Below are 11,913 nucleotides of genomic sequence, written 5' to 3' on the forward strand. Positions count from 1 at the left end.
GCCATTAAGAGACCACACTACCCAAACAGGACTCTTGATGACATACTTCCTGAATTGGCATATGCTACAGCGTTCTCTAAATTTGACGCTCGTAGTGGTTACTGGTCCAGAAAACTTACAGATTAGAGTCTTCATACCTTACATTCTTTAACACGCCATTTCAAAGATAACGTTTTCTACGGTTACCCTTTGGAGTTTCATGTGCAAATGATTTGTTTCAATCAAAAATGGATCAGTGCCTTGAAAATCTGCCAGGTGTATCAACAACGACAATTGTTGATGATATTGTGGTTAATGGTTAAGACCATACCGAACACAACACAAATCTCCACATGTTCATGCAAAGATGTCGAGAAATGAGCATCAAACTAAACCCAGATAAGACAGAGATAGGGAAAAGTGAAATACCCTTTTCGGTCACCTTCTCACATCTGAAGGTTTAAAAATGGACCCATCCAAGGTTAAAGCCATTGAACAGATGCCTTCACCCACAACAAAGTCAGAAGTTCAAACAGTACTTGGGATGGTATCATATCTGCAAAGATTTGCACCTAACCTATCAGAAATAACTACCCCTTTAAGACAACTTTTGTCTAAAGATGTTGAATTCAGATGGGATACACCCCATGAAGATGCATTCCAAAAGGTCAAACAGCTTATTACGCAAAGCCCAGGTCCTATCCTCGCATACTTTGACCCAAAACATGAGACTACCCTGCAAGTCGACGCTTCTAAATATGGCCTTGCTGCAGTTCTCATGCAAAATGACAAACCAATTTCATTTGCATCAAAAGCATTAACACCCACAGAGGTCAATTATGATCAGATCACGAAAGAACTATATGCTATACTATTTGGCTGCAAGCGCTTTCACCAATACACATACGGTAGACGTATTACATGCCAAACAGACCACAAGCCACACCTTGCTATCTGGAAAAAAGACTTGCACTCTGCACCTCCTCGCCTACAGCGCATGCTGTTACAGCTGCAGCAATATGATATAGATCTGGTATTCGTGCCGGGAAAAACATCCCCCTGGCAGATACTTTATCTCGCAAATTATTACCTGACAAATATCCAGAAATTGCAGATGACTTAGAGTATCATGTACACACAGTCATGTCCAACTTACCTGTGAGTGACAGTAAAATGCAATTAATCCGGTCAGCAACTCAATCAGATTCACAAATGCAACATCTATCCAAGGTCATTTTAGATGGTTGGCCGAATGACAGAATTAACTGCCCCAGTCAGGTATTAGAGTTTTGGAATTATAGAGACGAACTATCTGTGATTGATGGCATCATCTTGAAAAGATCAAAAATCTTGATTCCAAAACAATTAAGGCCAATGATGCTTGAAAAAATTCATGACCACACTTAGGTGTAGACAAATGTACACAGCGTGCCAAAGAAATACTTTTCTGGCCTAGTATGTACAAAGACATAACAGCAAAAGTACTAAGCTGCCCAATATGCATGTACAACACATGTGTTCAAACACTAAAGAACCTCTGCAACCCACAGAAATTCCCGATAGGCCATGGCAAATTTGCTCTACAGATTTATTTTACTGGAACAACGATGATTACATACTGCTAGTCGATGCATACAGTAGGTATTTCGAGGTCAGTCAGCTTTCTAGTACAAGGTCAAAATCTGTGATTGATAAACTCAAAAGTTATTTTAGCCATGGTATTCCGGAAGTGTTATACTCAGATAATGGCCCTTGTTACGATAGTTCAGAGTTCAAAGAGTTCACACGCATACGATTTTTCTCATGTCACTTTCTCCCCAGGTCACCAGTCAGGAAATGGATTAGCAGAAATCACTGTGAAAACAATCAAGGCACTCTTTACAAAAGCAAAACAAGCTGGAAAGGACCCATATCTTTCACTTTTAGAGTACCGCAATTCCCCACTGGCATGTGGTAAGTCGCCAGCTCAATTATTAATGAGCAGACAGCTCAGGTCATCACTTCCTGTAATTTCTGAGAAACTACATCCCAATGTGCCTGACCAACAAATGATCAAAGGCTACCTACAGAGATCAAAGCAAATCTCAAAGGGTTACTATGATATGTCCACAAAAAAGCTCAAACCATTAGAAATTGGAGAAGGTGTAAGACTCCGACAAGGAAAACAATGGCTACCTGCCATAGTTGAGAAAAAAGAACATGATAGGTCATATATAGTCACAACTGAAAATGGTGGCAGCTATAGAAGAAATAGGCAGCATATTCTGAAGTCAAACGAACAGCCATTCACAGATCATGGACTATGCACAGCACCTTTCCCTTTACAAACAACACAAATAATTCTACAGAGAGTTCCAAACAAATTGAGTCTAACATGCCTCAAGCTCAATATTCTACCCCACCCTCGCTGGAACAATCTACGCAGCAATCTCCACAAAAAATACAATCCCCAAAATAACAGTAACTGATCCGCCCCAAGCCAGTCCAGCCACTTATAGAACAAGATCAGGTCGTAGTATTAAACCACCTCAAAGTTTGTCTTTTTGATCAATATGAAAATTAATATTTACAGTATAAAGTGATGAAATAGTTCACAATGTGTGTGTGTGTGTGTGTGCGTGCGTGCGTGCGTGCGTGCGTGTGTGTGTGTGTGTGTGTGGCCTCTAGGGTGTTAACAAGCTTTCCCTTTGATTTGACCGGGTGACCTACTTTTGAACCAAGATGACCCAGATTCGAACTTGACATGTAAGTCATCCAGACTATAATTCTGATCAATGCTCACCAGTTTCAAACTTAAAAGGAGGACTCGAGTGTTTACAAGTTTTGTCTTTGATCTGGCCTAGAGACCTAGCTTTTGATCCCACATGACCCAGATTCGAACCTGGCCTTAAGATCATCAAGATAATTATTCTGGCCAAGTTTCATGAAGACAAAGTTATAAATGCGGCCTCTACCATGTTAACAAGCTTTTCCTTTGATTTGACCGGATGATCTTGTTTTTGACCCCACCTGACCCAGATTCGAACTTGCCCTAGAGGTCATCAAGACAAAGTATTTTGACCATTTCTCATGAGTTTCGAACTTAAACTTTGGACGTTAGTGATTTTCCTTTGATCTGGCCTACCGACCTAGTTTTTAACCCACATGACCCAGTTTCGAACTTGGCCTAAAGGTCATAAGACAAACATTCTGACCAAGTTTCATAAAGATTGGGTCACAACTGTGGCCTCTAAAGTGTACACAAGTTTTTCCTTTGATTTGACCGTATGACCTTGTTTTTGACCCCACATGAATCAGTTTCAAACTTGACCTAAAGATTATTTAGACAAACATTCTGAATGAGTTTCATAAAGATTGGATCTCAACTGTGGCCTCTAGAGTGTTCACAAGCCAAATGTTGATGAACAATGCATGCTGGACAACACCTGACAATGACTTGTCAGAATAGCTCAGGCGAGCTAAAATACAAGGGATTTTTAGACATCCTGCACCAAGGCCTTTTATACAAGTCAGCGAATGTACTAAATCAATAAAAAAACCCCTAAATTTCAGGAATTTTAGCTGAATTCCACCATTCTGTATCAAAATGTAACAATTTCCTCACTTGAATATCTGCAGGTGCCAGTTCATACAGACTTCATGCATTATGAAATGAACATACTTATAAAATATTGTAAATAATTAACATAACTCATAAACAAGAGCTGTCAGTGGACAGCGCGCTCGACTATTCTCAGTGCTTGATAGTATAATATAAGCAATGAGTAAAACTTTAACATTACAATAAGCATATTCTAAGTCGAAAAGGGGCCATAATTCAGTCAAAATGCTTGATAGAGTTGCCTCCTCCTTTTTACAGACTGGGGTCATGATGGTTAACAAGTATGCAAAATATGAAAGCAAAATCTCAATGGACTTTGAAAATATTTGGGGTGGTATGCAAACTTTAACATTTATTCTAAGTCGAAAAGGGGCCATAATTCAGTCAAAATGCTTGATAGAGTTGCCTCCTCCTTTTTACAGACTGGGGTCATGATGGTTAACAAGTATGCAAAATATGAAGCAAAATCTCAATGGACTTTGGAAATATTTGGGGTGGTACGCAAACTTTAACATTTATTCTAAGACGAAAAGGGGCCATAATTCAGTCAAAATGCTTGAAAGGGTTGCCTCCTCCTTTTTACAGACTGCGGTCATGATGGTAAACAAGTATGCAAAATATGAAAGCAATATCTCAATGGACTTTGAAAATATTTGAGGTGGTACGCAAACTTTAACATTTGTGTGATGCTCACGCCAACGATCATGCCGACGCCGGGGCAAGTAGGATAACTCCCCTATTCTTTGAATAGTCAAGCTAAAAAGTCTGAGTCAATATCAAGTTACAGTAAATAACATAGATGGAGAGATCAAATGTGCACGTCCCATCTACCACATGAAAAAAGGCTGACTGTACCAAGTCAAGTCAAGTCAAGTCAAGTTAATTTTATTTACAAAGTCGGTTGTATAACAACAATATAACATAAAAAAATTAGAGTTTTTAAAATCAACTCAAAGATTCCTAATACCAGTACAAAGTATAAAAAACAATACAAAAGGCATGATAAAACGTATTGTGCATATAGGCACATTAACGCATTAATACTAAGAATTTGGTGTAATGGTTTCATGGTTTCCCAGACAAGATAAAATACAACAAATCAAGGGACATAAATCACTCAATAATATACACATGGAGGCTTGGTACTCATCACTCTCGTAAGGGTTGGTGGAAATCTGCCCAAAAATAAAACAGAAAATTATACCTCTGTTCAATTTAATATTGTTGAAATGTTTATAAAAACAGTAACAGATCTATGGTAATACCTGTTAAAAGTATTTTCAGTGTAGTGATAGTAGGTTTATAGGCCACTTAACTTCCAACGGCCTTGCTGTTGGGTTAACCCTTTAGCAACATGGTAAGAGTGTCCGCCTACGGATCATGAGGTCCAGGGTTCGAGCCCCAGTAGGGACCTTGGTATTTTCTCTCCCAAGGTTTACTTTAATGGTGTCAAAAGTGGGATGAGTGTCATTCTGGAGAGCTGGTAAGCTCTGAAAAGTAAAGGGGGAGAAATGTAGTGATAGTAGGTTTATAGGACACTTCCAATAGCCTTGCTGTTGGGTTAACCCAAACAAAAAATAATTCTAATAAACACTATAAAAAACACCTTATAAACACTATCAAAACCGCTTTTTTGGTGTTTGTTAGTGCGTTTCATTAGTGATCCATTGAAACAATCAAGAAATGGTTGCAATGGATCGCTAACGGAATGTGTTCCATTAAACGGATCGCGATTTTGAAGCGAGTTATTAACTTTACAGAGCCATTCAGAAGGCCTTCCCCTCTTTTATCAGGAAACATATGGTTTTAATCCATCGAATGTACAGTAACCGCAGATCTTCTAGTTCAAAGTTGCTATGGTTATGTTATGTAATCTCATCTAAGGTATAATACAGAGGGACAGAAATTAGTGCATTTTGTAGGTTGTAAGTGTAAGGGTTGTACATATGGATTTACTGAAGAGGAAATGGTGGTTGTTATTTCATTCAATTTCTATGATTTACAACTAAAGGTATTTTCTTAATACATGTATTTACAATTCAGTATAAATAAAACAAGAGCTGTCGGAAGACAGCAACGCTCGACTATTTAACAGCCTTGTCGCTTAAATGAATAAGAAAGTCGAAAAAGGGGCATAATTTAGTAAAAAAGTAAAATAGGGTTATGGAACCTGCAAAGTGCTTATCAGCTCATGACAGTGGACAAGTGTATGAAGTTTCAATTCATTCCCATTAGTGGGTACTGAGATACCAGCTTACATATAAGAATTTAACCCAAAAACTCCTAAGTTGAAAAAGGGGCATAATTTTGTAAAATGCAAAGTTGAGTTATTGATCCTTTGCACTGCATGTCATATCATGACAGTGAACTAGTGTGTGAAGTTTCAATCCTTTCCCATTAGTGGATACTGAGATACCAGCTTACATACAAAAACTTAACCAAAAATTTCTATGTTGAAAAAGGGGCATAATTTTGTAAAAAAGCAAAATAAAGTTATGGGACCTGCTTTGTGCATGTCAGATCATGACAGTGAACAAGTGTGTGAAGTTTCAATCCATTCCCATTAGTGAGTACTGAGATACCAGCTTACATACAAAACCTTAACCAAAAAATTCTAAGTCGAAAAAGGGGCATAATTTTGTAAAAAAGCAAAATAGAGTTATGGAACCTGTGCAATGTAAGTCAGTTTATCACAGTAAATAAGTGTGTGAAGTTTCAATCCATTCCCACAAGTGGTTACTGAGATACCAGCTTACATACAAAACCTTAACCAAAAATTTCTAAGTCAAAAAGGGGGCATAATTTTGTAAAAAAGCAAAACAGAGTTATGAAACCTGTGCAATGTAAGTCAGTTTATCACAGTGAATAAGTGTGTGAAGTTTCAATCCATTCCCACAAGTGGTTGCTGAGATACCAGCTTACATACAAAAACTTAACCAAATCGGGACGCGGACGCCGACGCAGACGCCGACGCGGACGCCGACGCATGGGCGAGTCCAATAGCTCTACTATTCTATGAATAGTCGAGCTAAAAATGCATGTTAACATTGTGATTCTTTATAGATTTCATTGTATGTTAGAATTCAAAGATTTATCAAATAGTTTAAGAAATGCTGATTCAAATGACCTGTATATTACTTTCTTATATTGAAACTAGTTAATAAATATATGTTTCTCTATGTTTCTATATTTCACAAAATATATTTAAGCTGGAATTTCTGTTAGCTGTATGATTTATCAAATGATTTGTATAAAACTGCATCCAAATGATCATGAAAATGTTGAATGATTGCTATATACATTATTTAACAAATTAATATTTGAATAATTTTAACAGAAAAACCTTTTCAACCGTTACTGCATATCTCTGCAAATCCAGACTATATATATATCCAGTCATATAAACAATTTGCCAAAACTGAATGCATAAGGTTTCAATTAAATACAGCCTGTAGTTAGGAATTTATCAGTTTGATGAAACGCATTCCATTGAGTGATCTATTAAGCGATCTATTATATATGCGTTCCATTAAGCGATCCATTATACGATCTATTATGCGTTCCATTATATGATCTATTATGCGTTCCATTGACCGATCTATTGTGCGCTCCATTAGCGTGTTGTTAAATGACACATTTATGTTAATTAGCGATCCATTAGCTCATTTGCATGTGAAATTGGAACACGGTTTTGATGGTGTTTATTGGATTAACAACTCGCTTGCGGATCATGGTTTTAGTGGTGTTTATTGACAGTGTTTATTGGGCCTTTTTTTTTCGTTTGGGAACCCTTTAGCAACATGGTTAGAGTGTCAAAGATACAAGATACAAATTTTACTTAAAGTCGGCGTTAATATACAGACAACATTAGCTATGTATAGCTATTGACCAACAAATTTTACCTTGTTTGAATATGCTTTTTATGTGTGATTAAATCAAAGTCCGCCTACAGATTTCGAGCTCCGGGCTTTGAGCCCCAGTAGGGACCTTGTTATTTCCTCTCCCAGGGTAAACTTTATCAGTAATATGTTTTATAAATAAAAGATGGTCAAAGTTAGCAGCTTGAACAGCAGCAGTTATAAATTCGGAAGTGGCTATTCTTACGGTCCCGTGCAAAATGGAGTTAGCCTTGTAATTCTCCTGTTCTCTGAATTTAGTACGATGTGTAACACAAAACTGCCGTAGGAATAACCACCTGCGGACTTTTCATAATTCGTACAGGAGAGCTGTAGGAATAGACACCTACGGGATTTTCACTATTCTAACAGGAGAGCCGTAAGAATAGCCTGCGAGGCTATTCCTACGGGACCGTAAGAATAGCCACTTCCTATAAATTCAGACAATTAATATTCTGAGGTGCATGCATTGGTACCTGTATTGTCTAGAATACGTCAGTTCAAAAGCACCTGTAGATAATTATCTTGCAGACTCAAAATAAAATTTATCTCACTGTCTTATCTTGTATAAATTCTTTTCAACATTATCTTTACAATTTGTATGTATGTAGCCTGTTTGCACTTATTTTCGCGGTACTATAAAGGGAATAAATGAATAAAGGAAAGAAAAAACAATATTATGTGCTATTATTTCCTATTAACTTCGTAAACCTTTTCTTTTCCACTATCATTTCAAGCAGAAAATCATTTTTCTAGTCCTTATTTACTTTTAAACCCATCATGTTTCCTGTGCATGAGACCTTCACTTTCGCCATGGGAGTTAATTCTAATTTCGCGGTACTGTACGGCATCCGACTTGATACAGCGATTCCTGTGAAAGTGTAAAATGTATAGGACCCCTAAATTTTCAAAATAAATTTCGTGAGTAAGACATTAACAATTACTGCAATGTAAAATTAACACATTGGAAGGGTAATTCCGTCAAATAGTTGGACAACACACAATTCATTACCAACTTAACTGAGTCAAATGATCGACGAGGGCATTTAAAAATAATTGACCTACGTTTACAAGAATATGATGTGAAACGTATCAGCTTCCAGAGTAGGTCAAATTTGTTTTCTGTAGAGAGTGGTGCGCATTGTTAAAACTTGTTACCGACTTTCATTGTATTCTGTTCACGCCTATATAAGATTAACATGAAAGCCGGAAACATGTTTCGACAGGTCAAATAAATAGTACAATATGAATACATTCGTTAGTCTAAAAATAACAAGTGGAAATCAAACTATAAATAGCATACAGTTACGCTGGAAAACCCTAAAATTGTTACTATAAATAGAGTATCTGTATCGGTTTTGATTTAATCACACATAAAAAGCATATTTAAACAAGGTAAAATTTGTCAAATGGTGGTAATGCTTCGTACCACTTCCTTATTTTTATGTTAGGATTCAAACTCAGTCCTAAAACTGGCTAGAGTATGCAAGCATCCGCAGTTTGCAGCCTTGAACACGCCTCGCCCTAATTATCCTGTCACAAGTTTTAACCTTTTATTTCACCAAAGTTATTTTTTAGTTTCTTCCACGCTAAATTTTTATCACTATATTCTTTCTCTTTATGATTTTGACGCGCTAAACGTGTACGTTCCCGCAAGGGGTTTGACGTCTACGGAATAATCTTCAATCAAGCTGTAAGATTCCACTTTTAAAATGATAAAGGTTACCTTTGTTTGCTGGTTTAGTTCCCTTTTTTACAATCTCCCAAGAACATGCTGTCCTAACTTCATAAGGCAAGGACTTACTTTTTTGCAGAATTTTCTTGTTTGACCAACAATATCAACAACATCACCAAAATGATAACCACTTTTTGGCCAACAATAACAGAAACAGCAGTAACAACGTTTGCAAACACTAACGTCTATTGGTCGACGGAGCTTAAAAATGTACGGCACAGGCTCTCTTTGAGGGAATATAATACCATTCATCATAGTATTACATCATTTTACAGATATTTATACTGTCTTTCAAATTCATTATGGCCCAGATTTTTATCTTTGGTATGAATTAGGTAGTTCATTCAATTTTCTACCTTATGTCTTCTGTGAGAATGCCGTTAGAAGCACTTTTGAACAGGCCACAGATACTGTATTAGGGAATATGACACCATTTATTATATAGCACTTTAAGGTATTTATACTCTCTTTCAAATTCATATAAGCCCAGGTTTCTACCACGGGGATGAATTAGGTATATCATGCAATCTTTCAGCTGAAGCCTTCTTGGAGAAAGCCGTTTAGAATACTTTTGAACAGCCCTCTGACACATTTTCAAGGAATGTGACACCGTATGAAATACACTATTTTAAATGTATTTATACTGTGTTTCAAGAACATTAAGAGCTAGGTTCCTATCTTGGGAATGAATAAGGTAGATAATTCAATCTCTAACTTAAGTCTTCTTGGCGAAAGCTGTTTGGAACATTTTTGAACATCCCACAGACTCACATTCTGGGAATGTGACACCACTTGCCATACACAATTTTAAAAAGTATTTACATTATCTCTCAGATTAATCGAAGCTCATGTTTCTGTCTTGGGGATAAATTAGGTAAAACATTCAAACTTTCACCTTTAGTCGTCTTTGAGAAAGCCGTTTTGAGCACTTTTGAACAGCCCACGGACCCTTTTTCAGAGAATGTGACACCACTTGCCATACATCATTTTGCAGATATGTATATGTATTTCAAGACACGTTAAGAGTAAAGCTCCTATCTTGGGGATGACTAAGGTAGATCGTTCAATCTTCTATCTGAAGTCTTCTTGTAGAAGGGCGTTTGGAACACTTTTGAACAGTCCACAGACCTTCTTTCAGGAAATGTGACACCACTTGTCATACATCATTTTGCAGGTATTACATTGTACTTCAGATGCAACGAAGCTCATGTTTATATCTTTGGGACGAATGAAGTATAACATTCAATCTTTTGCCTTTAGTCTTCATGAAGAAAGCCGTTTTTAGTACTTTTGAACAGCCCACAGATCCTCTTTCATGGAATGTGACACCACTTGCCATACATCATTTTTCATGTAGTTATATTGTAGTTCAAATACATTAAGAGCCAGGCTTCTATCTTGGGAATGAATAAGGTAGATCATTCAATCTCTACCTTTAAAATAAGTCTTCTAGGAGAAAGCCGTTTGGAACACTTCTGAACAGCCCACAGAATCATTTTCAAGGAATGTGACACCACTTGCCATACACCATTTTGCAACAACAACAACAACAACAACATTTACGTTTATTACTGTCAGGCTCATATACTAAGGAACAACATGACAGAAAAGGATCAAGTAAATACAATCATCTGGTAATCTACATGTGGGGGGACAGTGTTATACTTCCATATAAGTGAGAAATCTTATAAATGTTCACAAAATCGCGATGTATCAAAAATGGTAAAAATATAGTGAACTTGTGCTATAAAATCAATATGTATTTATATTGTCTTTCAAACGTTCTGAAGCTCATGTTTCTATCTTGGGGCCTTATAAGGTAGATCATTAAGTCTTCTTGGAGAAAGCCGTTTGGAGCACTTTTGAACAGCCCACCTGACACTCTTTCAGGGAATATGACACCACTTGCCATATATCATTTCAAAGGTGTTTGTATTGTCTTTCAGATGCATTGAAGGTCATGTTTCTATCTTAAGGATGAATTAGGTTAAACATTCAATCTTTCATCTAAAGCCTTCTTGGAGAAAGCCATTTAGTGCACTTCTGAACAGCCCATAAACCTTTTTCAAGGAATGTGACACCACTTGCTTTACATCTTTTTTCAGGTATTTATATTGTCTTTGAAATGAATTAAGTCCCAGGTTTCTGTCTCTGGGATGAATAAGTTAGATCATACGATCTTCCACCTTACGTGTTCACGGAGGACGACGTTCGGAGCGCTTAAGAACAGCTCACAAACCCTCTTTCAGGGAATGTGACACCACTTGCCACACATCATTTTGCATATCTATATTTTATTTCAAAATCATTTAGAGCCAGGCTCCTATCATGGGAATGAATAAGGCCGATCATTCAATTTTAGCAGTAAAATTCCTCGGAGAAAGCCGTTTGGAGCACTTTTGAACAGCCCACAGACCATTTTTAAGGGAATGTGACACCACTTGCCACAGATCATTTTTAGGTATTAATATTGTCTTTTAGATGCATTAAGAGTCAGACTCCTATTATGGGGATAAATAAGGTAGATCATACAATCTTTCACCTTAAGTCTTATTTGAGAAAGCCATTTGGATCACTTTTAAACAGTCCACAGACCTTCTTTCAGGGAATGTGACACCACTTGCCACACATCATTTTGAATATCTATATTGTTTTTCACAATCATAAAGAGCCAGGCTCTTATCTTGGAGATGAAGAAGGTC

General features: G+C 37.0%; 1 protein-coding gene across 10 annotated transcripts in view; it reads right to left on the minus strand.

The window, feature by feature from the left end:
* Positions 1-9,398, minus strand: part of LOC123544852 (TNF receptor-associated factor 2-like) — a 46,757-nt gene extending 37,359 nt beyond the window's left edge. For 4 of the 10 annotated variants that reach the window (XM_045330951.2, XM_053533526.1, XM_045330927.2 and 1 more), the window contains exon 1: positions 9,203-9,344. The gene's annotated coding sequence lies outside the window, so the exon portion shown is untranslated. Of the gene's footprint in view, positions 1-4,845; positions 5,071-9,202 lie in introns of all 10 variants that reach the window. The other 6 variants (XM_045330936.2, XM_045331006.2, XM_045330968.2 and 3 more) reach the window with 3 other exon arrangements.
* Between the last annotated feature and the right edge of the window lie 2,515 nt (positions 9,399-11,913).

Source organism: Mercenaria mercenaria, unplaced genomic scaffold (genome assembly GCF_021730395.1).
Source record: "Mercenaria mercenaria strain notata unplaced genomic scaffold, MADL_Memer_1 contig_2836, whole genome shotgun sequence".
NCBI classification, from domain to species: Eukaryota; Metazoa; Mollusca; class Bivalvia; order Venerida; family Veneridae; genus Mercenaria; species Mercenaria mercenaria.